The sequence below is a fragment of the Crassostrea angulata genome, chromosome 4 (genome assembly GCF_025612915.1).
Source record: "Crassostrea angulata isolate pt1a10 chromosome 4, ASM2561291v2, whole genome shotgun sequence".
In the NCBI taxonomy this organism is placed as follows: domain Eukaryota; kingdom Metazoa; phylum Mollusca; class Bivalvia; order Ostreida; family Ostreidae; genus Magallana; species Magallana angulata.
The window spans coordinates 50,525,139-50,535,396 of NC_069114.1; the positions used below are offsets into that span (position 1 = coordinate 50,525,139).

The 10,258-nt window shown below is 35.2% G+C and overlaps 1 pseudogene; it reads right to left on the reverse strand.

Annotated features, from left to right (window-relative positions):
• Positions 1 to 1,081: 1,081 nt before the first annotated feature.
• On the reverse strand, positions 1,082 to 3,118 carry LOC128179634 (uncharacterized; annotated as a pseudogene).
• Between the last annotated feature and the right edge of the window lie 7,140 nt (positions 3,119 to 10,258).

Consider the following 10,258-nt stretch of genomic DNA (forward strand, 5'->3'; position numbering starts at 1 on the left):
TTAGTTTTGCATTAAAGCGAATATATTCACTTATATAGGCCAATAATGAAATATCTATGTATTTATCATTCCAACATGATATTTAGGAAATTTTCTTCAACTCAGAAATGAAAAGTCCCTAAGGTGTTTGGGCCTTGGGACTTAGGAACAATAACTCTTACCTGAGGAACTTTCATTCCAAATAAAATTTAAAATATTTTTTGTGTTTATTTGCAATGATTTTCATTCAATTTTTTATGTCACATTTATTAAAATACATTTCCTTATAACATCAAGCAGCTTTTTCAGATGATTTGTGAACAGAGTAAGAAAATATGAACAATTATGTTTTGGGGAAATACTAAAAAAAATTGCAATAATAACATTTTTGAATGTTAAGAAGTGTTATATTTTTTTTATATGTCCGAAGGAAATATTTATCATATGACCAAAAAAAATTCTCTCAATTTGTTAGTAGGTAACTTTTTAAAAATTATTTTACAAAAACACGAAAAAACATTAAAAAAAATTTTTAAAATACTTATCGTATCCCTATCATCATGTTAATATTTGATAAGTATATGTTTTGTGGTCTTCTATTGAATATTTGAATAAACTGTGGGTGTATAGAGCCACCTTAAAGAGTCCCGGCCTTGACGATGTAGAATTGGTTGCAACCATCAATTACAATAATGTAGATTAAACTTTTGGATTGTCGAACATGTTTGAATTAATTCGGAATTCTTTTCACTGAAGTCAATTCAGTCTGCTGTATCGTATGTCTCAACATCTCAACATTAAGTCGTATAATAGAGAGAGAGAGAGAGAGAGAGAGATGACAATCATTCATATAATGTTTGTTCAACCCCATCAAAAATTGGGGTAACTAGATAACAATTTTCAGAAAATATCAAATAAGGATATCTTAAATTTCATCAAACCAAAATAAAAGAAAACTTATTATAATTAATCTCATCCTAAACGTTGGTTTCAGAAAAAAATAAGATGGAATGCCCTTATGTTGAAATGAAGGCTGGAAACCAATCTAAATACACTATACAATTTTAAAACCGTCGTGAGTATGATAGTTGAAATAAAACTATCAATTGTTCAACTGACTGACAACATCTTGTATTCTCATATGTGTAGCAGTTTGTATTTTGTGATATGGATGCTGTGTGAGTGACTGTTGGTATGAGTAAAGAGCAGCCTGGAGGTTCCCTGTGATCTGTTGACAGACCCCCAGGATCTCCCAGGAGATGTCTCTGAATCGATCATATATATACATTCCCTGATCATGGTGGACTAGGACCTGTAGCTCATCTAGAGCTGCTTGTGATAATGTTGTATCAATGTGTCTGTAACACAAGAACTCTAGGAAGTGTCACATTACAAACACTGGGATATCTAATATAGGCATCCTGTACTGTATAGCAGTCTGTTGTTCTGGGATCAGTTCACTGATATAACAGATAACATTGTGAAATATGATATCATCTGCTACAGCCTGTCTCATCTTTGTAGACAAGGATTGTCCCCCTACAGCCTCAGTATATCTCTCTCTGTCTACATACATGGATATATATATCAGATATGGCTGTGCTAACTTGACCTTTGTCATCTCTAAAACAGATAAAGCTTCCCTGTACCTGAGTGTCTTGTAATAATACGTAGCAATGTACAACATATCAGAAACTAGCCCAAACTTAGTAGCTAATTTCAGCATATGACAGGACATTTTGTCTGCAATATACATCTGATTGTTGACACCGGTGTAAGTGTACTTGTTTGATGTTATAAAGGCAAGACTCTGAAATATTGCAACTATAAGTCTCTGTAATGTAAGAGCCTGATAGTGTGTCAGGGGTAACTGTACCAACTGTTCTACTGTTTTTACCAACCCTTCTGCTGTTTGTATGACTTTGGTAAGGACGGTTGTTTGTGAAAAAAAAGCACCAAAATCGGACTCACTGACAAATTCATGATCATGCTGAACTTCAGACAAGGTGTGTCTTTCATTTGTACAAATAAAAAGTCTGGGATTGTACAGGATATCAATGATGTAGGACCTGATAGACGAACTCTGTAACAGACAAGCCAGACCTTTCTTGTACAATTCATGTAACTGTAGGAACAATCTGTTTTGTGATGAGCCATTGACCTTTGTCAGAAACATGTTGTTTTGGGGGATGAAAAAATTCGGACAGATCCCCTTGTACACCCATTTAAGGAGAAGTTTAAAGCAGACCCAGAAACCGGTCAGGAGATTTTGTGGACACCAATAAGGTAGTTTGTTTTTTTGAATCACCCAGAAAACGGTTGTCTTCATGTGATAGGAACACAACAGTTTATTGGTTTCTTCTGATTGTTGATCTATAACTTCTTTTAAAAATATTTTTAACAATCCGTATGTCAGAAATTGACAGTGGTTCATTGAATACACAAGTTTATATTCTGCCTGAGAAAAGGAAAATCTCCACTCTTCATTTTCATGAATTCCTAATGGGTGTCCTATTGCTACAAAGTGACACCCATTTCTGACAATGTCATCAGCAACTTCAGGAATAGGCCATGAGTGACATCTATCTATCCACGAGGAGGCAGACGGAGGCCAAGTGTCACAAACAAAACAGTAAGCAATGTCATATTCCAATCTTCCAACTTTACCACTACCACAGGGTCCATGAACTGTAGAATCAGGAAATGCTGCCAAACAAGTTAACTGTCTGTATATAGAACTAGATATGTAGACCCTGTCATTCGTTCTGACTAATGCTGATTCGACTTTTCTGATTGTTCGTGGTGTCAATAACTGAAGTAGAGTGAATCCTGGTGGACTCTCAGAATTGTCAGAGAGAATCAAGGTTGTATTGGCTGTGTTGTAATACTCAGACTGAGACATGCCCATAATCACTCGGGTTTTTTTTTTTGACCAGCACATCATGTCTATATCCGATGCCTTCAATCTGAACCCTTCTCTTCTACTTCCACTTAACATCTCAATGGTCCCACCATTAGGTGTAACTTGTCTCTCCACCATCTCCTTGATGTCTATTGTCTCCCTCCTCAGGGCCACTATTTGTGAAGTCCCGACTATCTCACACAGTCCCATAAACACTGACTCTGACATGTGCTGCATTCCCTTAAATCTGTTGTTATCTTTAAAATATAGGGAAAACTCCTCTCATTTTGTTTCTTTAACAAATTATATACATCAGCAAATAAAAATGTATAATATTAATTATATCTAGATTTGATAAAACAAATAACTATACTTAATCTACTTACTTTCTTACAGAAAAAGATTCCATCTTTTAAGTAAAGTAGTGGAAAGAATGTTTTACTATTTACAGTTGCTGAGGTTTTTGTAGTTTTGTTTTGTTTCATTTTTATTTTGGAATTTTATTTAAATGCTAAATATGAGTCATAACAATACGTTAATTATGTCGAGTTGTTAGGTGACATCGAATTGTTTTCTTAAATACTATATATTTCTGTTTATAACCAACAATTTCCTTCCTTGTTAAAAAAAATACGTGAATAAAATTAAGGAGGCTCGACACACCAGAATATTATTTGATGCAATAATAAAGAACCTTTTTTGAATATGCTTTTAAAAAATGATACCAACAGCAGCCTTAAATTATTTTGTATGATTTTTTATGTAATATTAAATATTATAGAAACCGGAAACATCGATTTTGTTGCACTAAGAATATTTGAGATCTAAAATCTGTATCAATTGATGCACAATATAATTATCAATAAATACACGTCAAAGATAGACAGGCTCCGCCGTCACCAATATTTTCAAATCACTCAACTCAGTCCTTAAGAGGGCTGAATGACCTGGCCATTTTTATGCTATATTTACCTCCTTTTGATAAAGGGCTCTGTATAAATATGTAGGAAAATGTTCAAATATATAAGCTTAAATATTTGGATTTGTCTTTACTAAAAAAAAAAAGTTTATGACCAGATTTATCATATTTTAAACTTTCAGGCAGGCAATCTGTAATCTATATTTGTGGAATTAATCGAGAAAAAGGTACCATGTCATGTGTTTGGAAATGACAGTCGTTTGGCAAAACTCATATTCAATGGCGCCGCGCTGTTTGTAACAATATTTGGAAAGAAATAAATAAGATATAAAATTATACATACTAGTAATTTTATTGTTTATTTTGATAGGATGTACGTCAAATACTGGAGGCTTACACCTCCTTAATGCAAGTGACAGCTGATTTATATAATTATTTAATTATTGTGATTTTATTAATAGTTTAAAAAAAACATCCACCAATCCTGATTCTCAATTTCATAGATGTTTATTTATATAAGGAATAAGGAATCATTCTTTGAGTATTATGAGGTGATAATTTCGGTCGATGCGTGATCAAATCCAATAAAACACGAAGGGTAAGTCATGAGTTCAAATCCTGTTGGGGCGATTATAACTTTTACCTTTCAAAATATTCTTATAACTTTTTTTATCAAATATTGTACAGTTAGAAATTTCAAAAACGGTAATATCTTAAATACTTTCATTCACTCGTACATAATGGGCGTCTTTGAAACAGAGATCAAGGTTTTGCAAATTAGGGGTTTTTTTTTGCTTGTCAAGATTTCTGATGATTAGTCTAGCCCCCCCCCCCACTTTCAATTTGCTTCCGACGCCACTGATATAAATTGGAGAAAATCCAAATGCATGGTTATGATGTCCAATAAAGCCCTCTACCTAAATTAGGAAATTCATGGCCCTTGTATTAGGGAATCAGGCCCTAGGGCAGAACCAATATGGCCATATATTGATAATGTATTAAATCTTAGAAAATCTTCTCAACTTATAGGTAATGTGAGAATAAGCTAAATGCATGAATCTAATGTCCATGAAGCCCTCCATAAAAGTTCTTTACTGGCCATATAATGCGGGTTATGTATTTTTTCTGCAATGTCGCTACCTTTATATACAGAATAAATCACAAAAGAAAGTATCTTTTTTACATAACTCTATTATTGGCATATTGCCTGAACAGAGCATTCAACAGAGGCGTGTTGAGCAGAGGCGTGTTGAAGGTAAAGGAGATTTTGGCGAGTGCTCGCTCTGTTAAACACGCCTCCGCATTTCAGAGTTATTTTGCATCGGGTGAAAATACACAGTCTACATTTCTTGAAAAATCGAAATGACGTCAAATGACGTACACTTTTGGAGCACAACCGGTCTTAGCATAATAAACACAGTGTAAAAATATCCGTAATTTTAATTGTGCGTATAATTATTGAAAAAAAAGTGTAGAATAAGTTATAAGAAATAATTCTTTGACTTTATGGTAACTTGATCATTTAATCTAAGATCTCGAATCTATCATTATGCCCTTCGGACTTGATTGATTTGACCCCTTCCCCGACTATCGTGCTTATCTCATAAAATTGAAGTAAAACAAAATTCATTCTTCCTTAAATATTACATTCATAGAAACAATTTACTTAAATCAAATTCACAAGGTTCTGTTAGTAACTTGATCAGTTCATAGTAAACACCAATATCTGAGGGGGTTGATAAGAGAACTCCAAGTCATAATCATTTTGTTTCCTGTTATTTAAAAAAGGTTTAAACTTGCAAAATCTACACGTCTTACTAGGTCAAGTTGTGATGCATGTACCATGCTGTATATGATTATATTATATTAATTTAGAAAAACTGGTGGGTTGTTCATAAATTACATCGCAAGCTTTATTTAGCATAAGGTCTCATAAAGAGAAATTAAGGGAACACAATGTTGAATTTTGTTTCCGTCCGTCCGTTTTTTTTTTTGGTTTTTTTTTTTTGGGGGGGGGGGTGTTTGTTTTCTCCTATCTGCTTGTCTGTCTTTGACTTTGTGTCCTGCAAAATGTACAAGACAGCATGAATTATATAATGGATAAAGAATAGTTTGACGTGTATTACGTTAAACTATTATACTTACAGTAGAGTCAGAAATTCATGGTACACATTTTATGTGAATGTCTTAGGTTCATGTACACGTATACCTGCATCAGTGTGCACAGGTAATCAGTTTTACAGGTAATCAGTTCTACAGGTAATCAGTTCTTCTGGTAGATAGTACTGCAGGTACTGGTAATCAGTTCTACAGGTAGTCAGGTACAGTAGTCAAACGTTTGGCTTCTAAATTGATTACCATAGTAACAAGAATTTAATGATTGGAACTTTATATCGACAGTTGTTATATTTTTTATACACTGTTTTTTCTAGAGAATATTTGCAAAAAGTAAGAAATGTGATGGTAAAGTTTCTTTCAAATAGTGCGCATGTCCACTATTCAGAGGAGACTTGATGTGACCAGTAAAACGTATGCAACAAATGCGAGAGCTCGTGCAACGTATGTAAAAGCTCGTGCGAAGCTAAAAAATTTTGATCGCAAAGTGCTGTAAAGTGGTCGTGCGCCAATTGTGAAAGGGGCTTTGGTTTCTTTCTAATCAATTAAACTTTTCAGAAGTGTCTTTATTGTAAAAAAAAAAAAAAAGCATAAAGCTAGCATAAATGTACAAAGACAAATGGTTGGGTAAAACTTAATAAGGGTAGAGAGTAAATGACATGTGCACTGACGAATCAACATTTTCCTTTGGGGTTTGGAAAGGGGTGTTATAAGTTGTGTTGTGTCAAATGTCCCATTGTTTTCTTGATTTGTTGTCAATGTGGACAACTGTACTGATACCAAACATTGTGTGGAGTTCAGTGTGGATGTCTATCATTATTCCTATTAGTGATTGATTTATCATTTGTACACTGCAAAAGCAGGGTGCGAGTAAATTTGAAGAAGTTTTCATAAATATTTATATATTTTATTAGGGTCTTCCGTTTCCAACGGAAGACCCTATTGTTTTTGTTATGTTTCTTTTTCTCTATTTTTCACTATTATTATTCTTTTTTTTCTTAACATTTTTCTTAAAACTCAAATATCTCAAATATGCTACAATGGATTTTTATGAAAATTTCACGAATAATACAAAATATCAAGGTCTTTTATCGTGTACATTTTTGTTGATGACGTCAATTCTGGTCGGCCGTTATATTCGTTTTTCTTTTTGTAAAAAGTGATCTTGTCCTCCCTTTTTCTCAAAAACGATTAAAGATAGAAAATTGAAAGTTTCTGGAATGATAGATTTTTGAATTTCTAGGGCCGATCAGATAAAAATACGATCGTCCGTCACTTCCGGTCCGCTCAAACAGCATTTTTGGAAAATTGTGTTTTAAAAATTTTTTAAATCAAATAATCTACAATTTGTTTCCATCAGAATATGTTTTAAACTTATCAAATTTTAATTTGAGCAGGTCGTTCGTCACTTCCGGTCGTCACCGGAAGTGATTCTAATATTTCGATTTTTGGAATTGTGTTTTGTTGACATTTTTGTACTGAATACATTTTTTCAAAATTCACTTCCGGTCGGAAGTGATCGTCAATAAACGATTTTTAAAAGTCAATTTTGTCTGTCAGGTTTCTCAAAAACGAGTAAAGATATAGGGCTGAAATTTTCAGAGATGATAGATCTACCGTTTTTCTGGTGCAACTCGGTCCAGAGAATGTCTGCCGTCACTTCCGGTCGTCACCGGAAAGAAATTTCAAAAAATTAAATTTTTCGACTTTTTTATATATTAATATTTTTTTTTTGAAATTTATTCACCTTATAGTGACCCCTTACTGATTCAGAATATGTAATTTGTTTTAAAATCGATCAAGGCATTCTCCAAAAATTAAGCGTCAATGTTCTGAAGCGAGAGTCTGAGTAGCTCAGTCGATAGAGTCGGGGACATGGCCCAGGTGACCAGGGTTCAAGCCCCGATTACCGCAATTGTTTTTTATTTTTTTTTTTACTATTTTTCGCTTAGATCTACGGTTTTATTTTTGAAGTGATAAGTTTAATCGAATCTATTCAAAAATTGGACGGAAGACCCACTCGTTGCTTGCAACGAGATCGTGTCTAGTTGTGATTATATTTTTTTTAAAACTTTCTTTCAAACTGATGTGCTCATTTTGTTTTATTGATACGTTGTTGTCATCAAAGACTGGAACTTCTTGTCAACATTCAGTTAGCTTGCTTTGTTGTTGAGATTTCCTGATCAACTTTTGTGAGGGAGCTGTCTTTCTGTAAAACTTTGTATTTTTGACTTCTTCGTGGATCACTTAGAAAATTTTAAACTTGACACTAAACATTTTTGTATAAAGGCTGTGCATGTGGTGACGTGCATTGGGTGACGTGCATTGGGTGACGTGCGTTGTGACATGTGCCGTGCATTATGTGACGTGCGTTGTGCATTGTGTTGCCGTGCGTCGTATTTTGTGTGACGTGCGTCGTGTCATTTGTGACGTGCATTGTGTGACGTGCGTTGTGTAAGATGCATTGTGCATTGTTTGACGTGATTTGTGCGTTGTATGACGTGTGACGTGCGTTCTGCATGGTTTGACGTGCGTTGTGCATTGCGCATTGTGTGACGTGTGTTGTGCCTTGTTTGACATGCATTGTGTGACGTGCGTTGTACATTGTGTGACATGCATTGTGTGACGTGCGTTGTGTGACGTGCGTTGAGCACTGTGTGACGTGCATTGTGCATAAACAATAAAACATTGTTGAAAACAACATGGTCAATTCCTTTCAAAGTACTTTGATGCATCTTTAGGGTAAGAGGAACATAAACTGAAAATTTCACACTCTTGTTTCTTAGGGTCCTAGGAGACAGTGCCAAAAATCTAAAATTTGAACATTTTACAAAAATCATCTATGAAATGTATAATAAAAAGACGAACAAGTTGTTTACTCAAATTGTTAATTTCCTGACACCTTAGTCAGGTGTCCTGACTATATCGCAGAAGGTGGGTGGGTTATCTTGGGATTCTCAGGTAACAATATATGATGTTTGATATTCTTATTCTTTTTGTTCTGCTATTGAATTTGAATAAAGACGAGTTCACATTTATAAGAGTGAATGAAGCTCTCTATAGTTAAGATATCATATTAGCAAAAGATGACAAGGGTTTTTTCATTTGCCAACAATGAATGAGTACTGAATGAAATTTAGAGAGGAAATAAGGCAACTTACCTTTAGTCTTAATGCCCTGAGGAAAAGATTTCTGAACAAAGGTTAAAAGAGACTTAGAGACAACATTTCTGAACACGGGTTGAAAGACACATAGAGATTATTTAGGAAAGGCTAAGAAGGTCAGGTCTGTAGTGTTTGTTATTTACATTACGTATTCTAAGAGAGATAACTCTATGCTATTCCCTACTGTGTTATGTTGGGTTATTGCCCATTATTATGTGTGACGTTGTTTCCGGTTTGAATAAAGGTCTTCAATGACGAACCTGTTTTATTCATGGTCTAAATCTGGTTAAATCCGTGTGTGAAGCATACAAGGACGCTACATAAAATTGGCGACGAGGATAATTAACGCTTAAGGATCACGATGGCAGGTGTTTTGATGCATGATTTGCATGGACATCCACATTTTGATGTTTCTGATGTAACTGGCATCGCATCCAAATGGCAAAGATGGCGTCGGGCATTTGAATTATATGCAACAGGGATAGGGATAGAGGGTGCAGCTCAGGCAAAGGCTTTGCTTCTACATACAGCAGCTAGGACGTGCAAGACATTTTCTTTACGTTACCGGAAGGTACGGGTGATAACGTTTACGCAAAAGCGCTGAACGCTTTGGACAAATATTTTAAGCCCCAAGCAAATGTTCCCTATCAGAGATCTGTTTTTCGAAGCATGGCACAGTCCACACAGGAGACTATTGAACAGTATATAACTCGATTACGTCAGCGTGCAGAAACGTGTGAATTCGGGAACCGTGACGCAATAGACGAGAGGATACGTGACCAGATTATCGACAAGTGCGTACGTCATAACTTGCGCCGTAAACTACTTGAGAAAGGTAGAGAACTTACTCTCTACCAAGTCCGTGAAATCGCCAGAGCTATGGAAGACTCTGAGAGACAAGCCACATCAATTGAAAATCAGCCCCAAGGAGTCAGTAGCAATGGGGATGCCCTTATGGAACAGTCTGAAGGACAAGCGCATCGAATGTGTTTCATCCAAAGCTGACAAGCATCTCTTCGCTTATGGAAGTCAAGAGCCCCTAAAGGTAGCTGGCATATTTACAGCAACCGTGAAATACAACCAAACCGTTATACCGGATGTGGAATTCGTGGTCATCGACGGGAAGGGACAGGCCCTACTTGGTCGTGATACAGCTCTACAGTTGGGTGTTCTACAGAT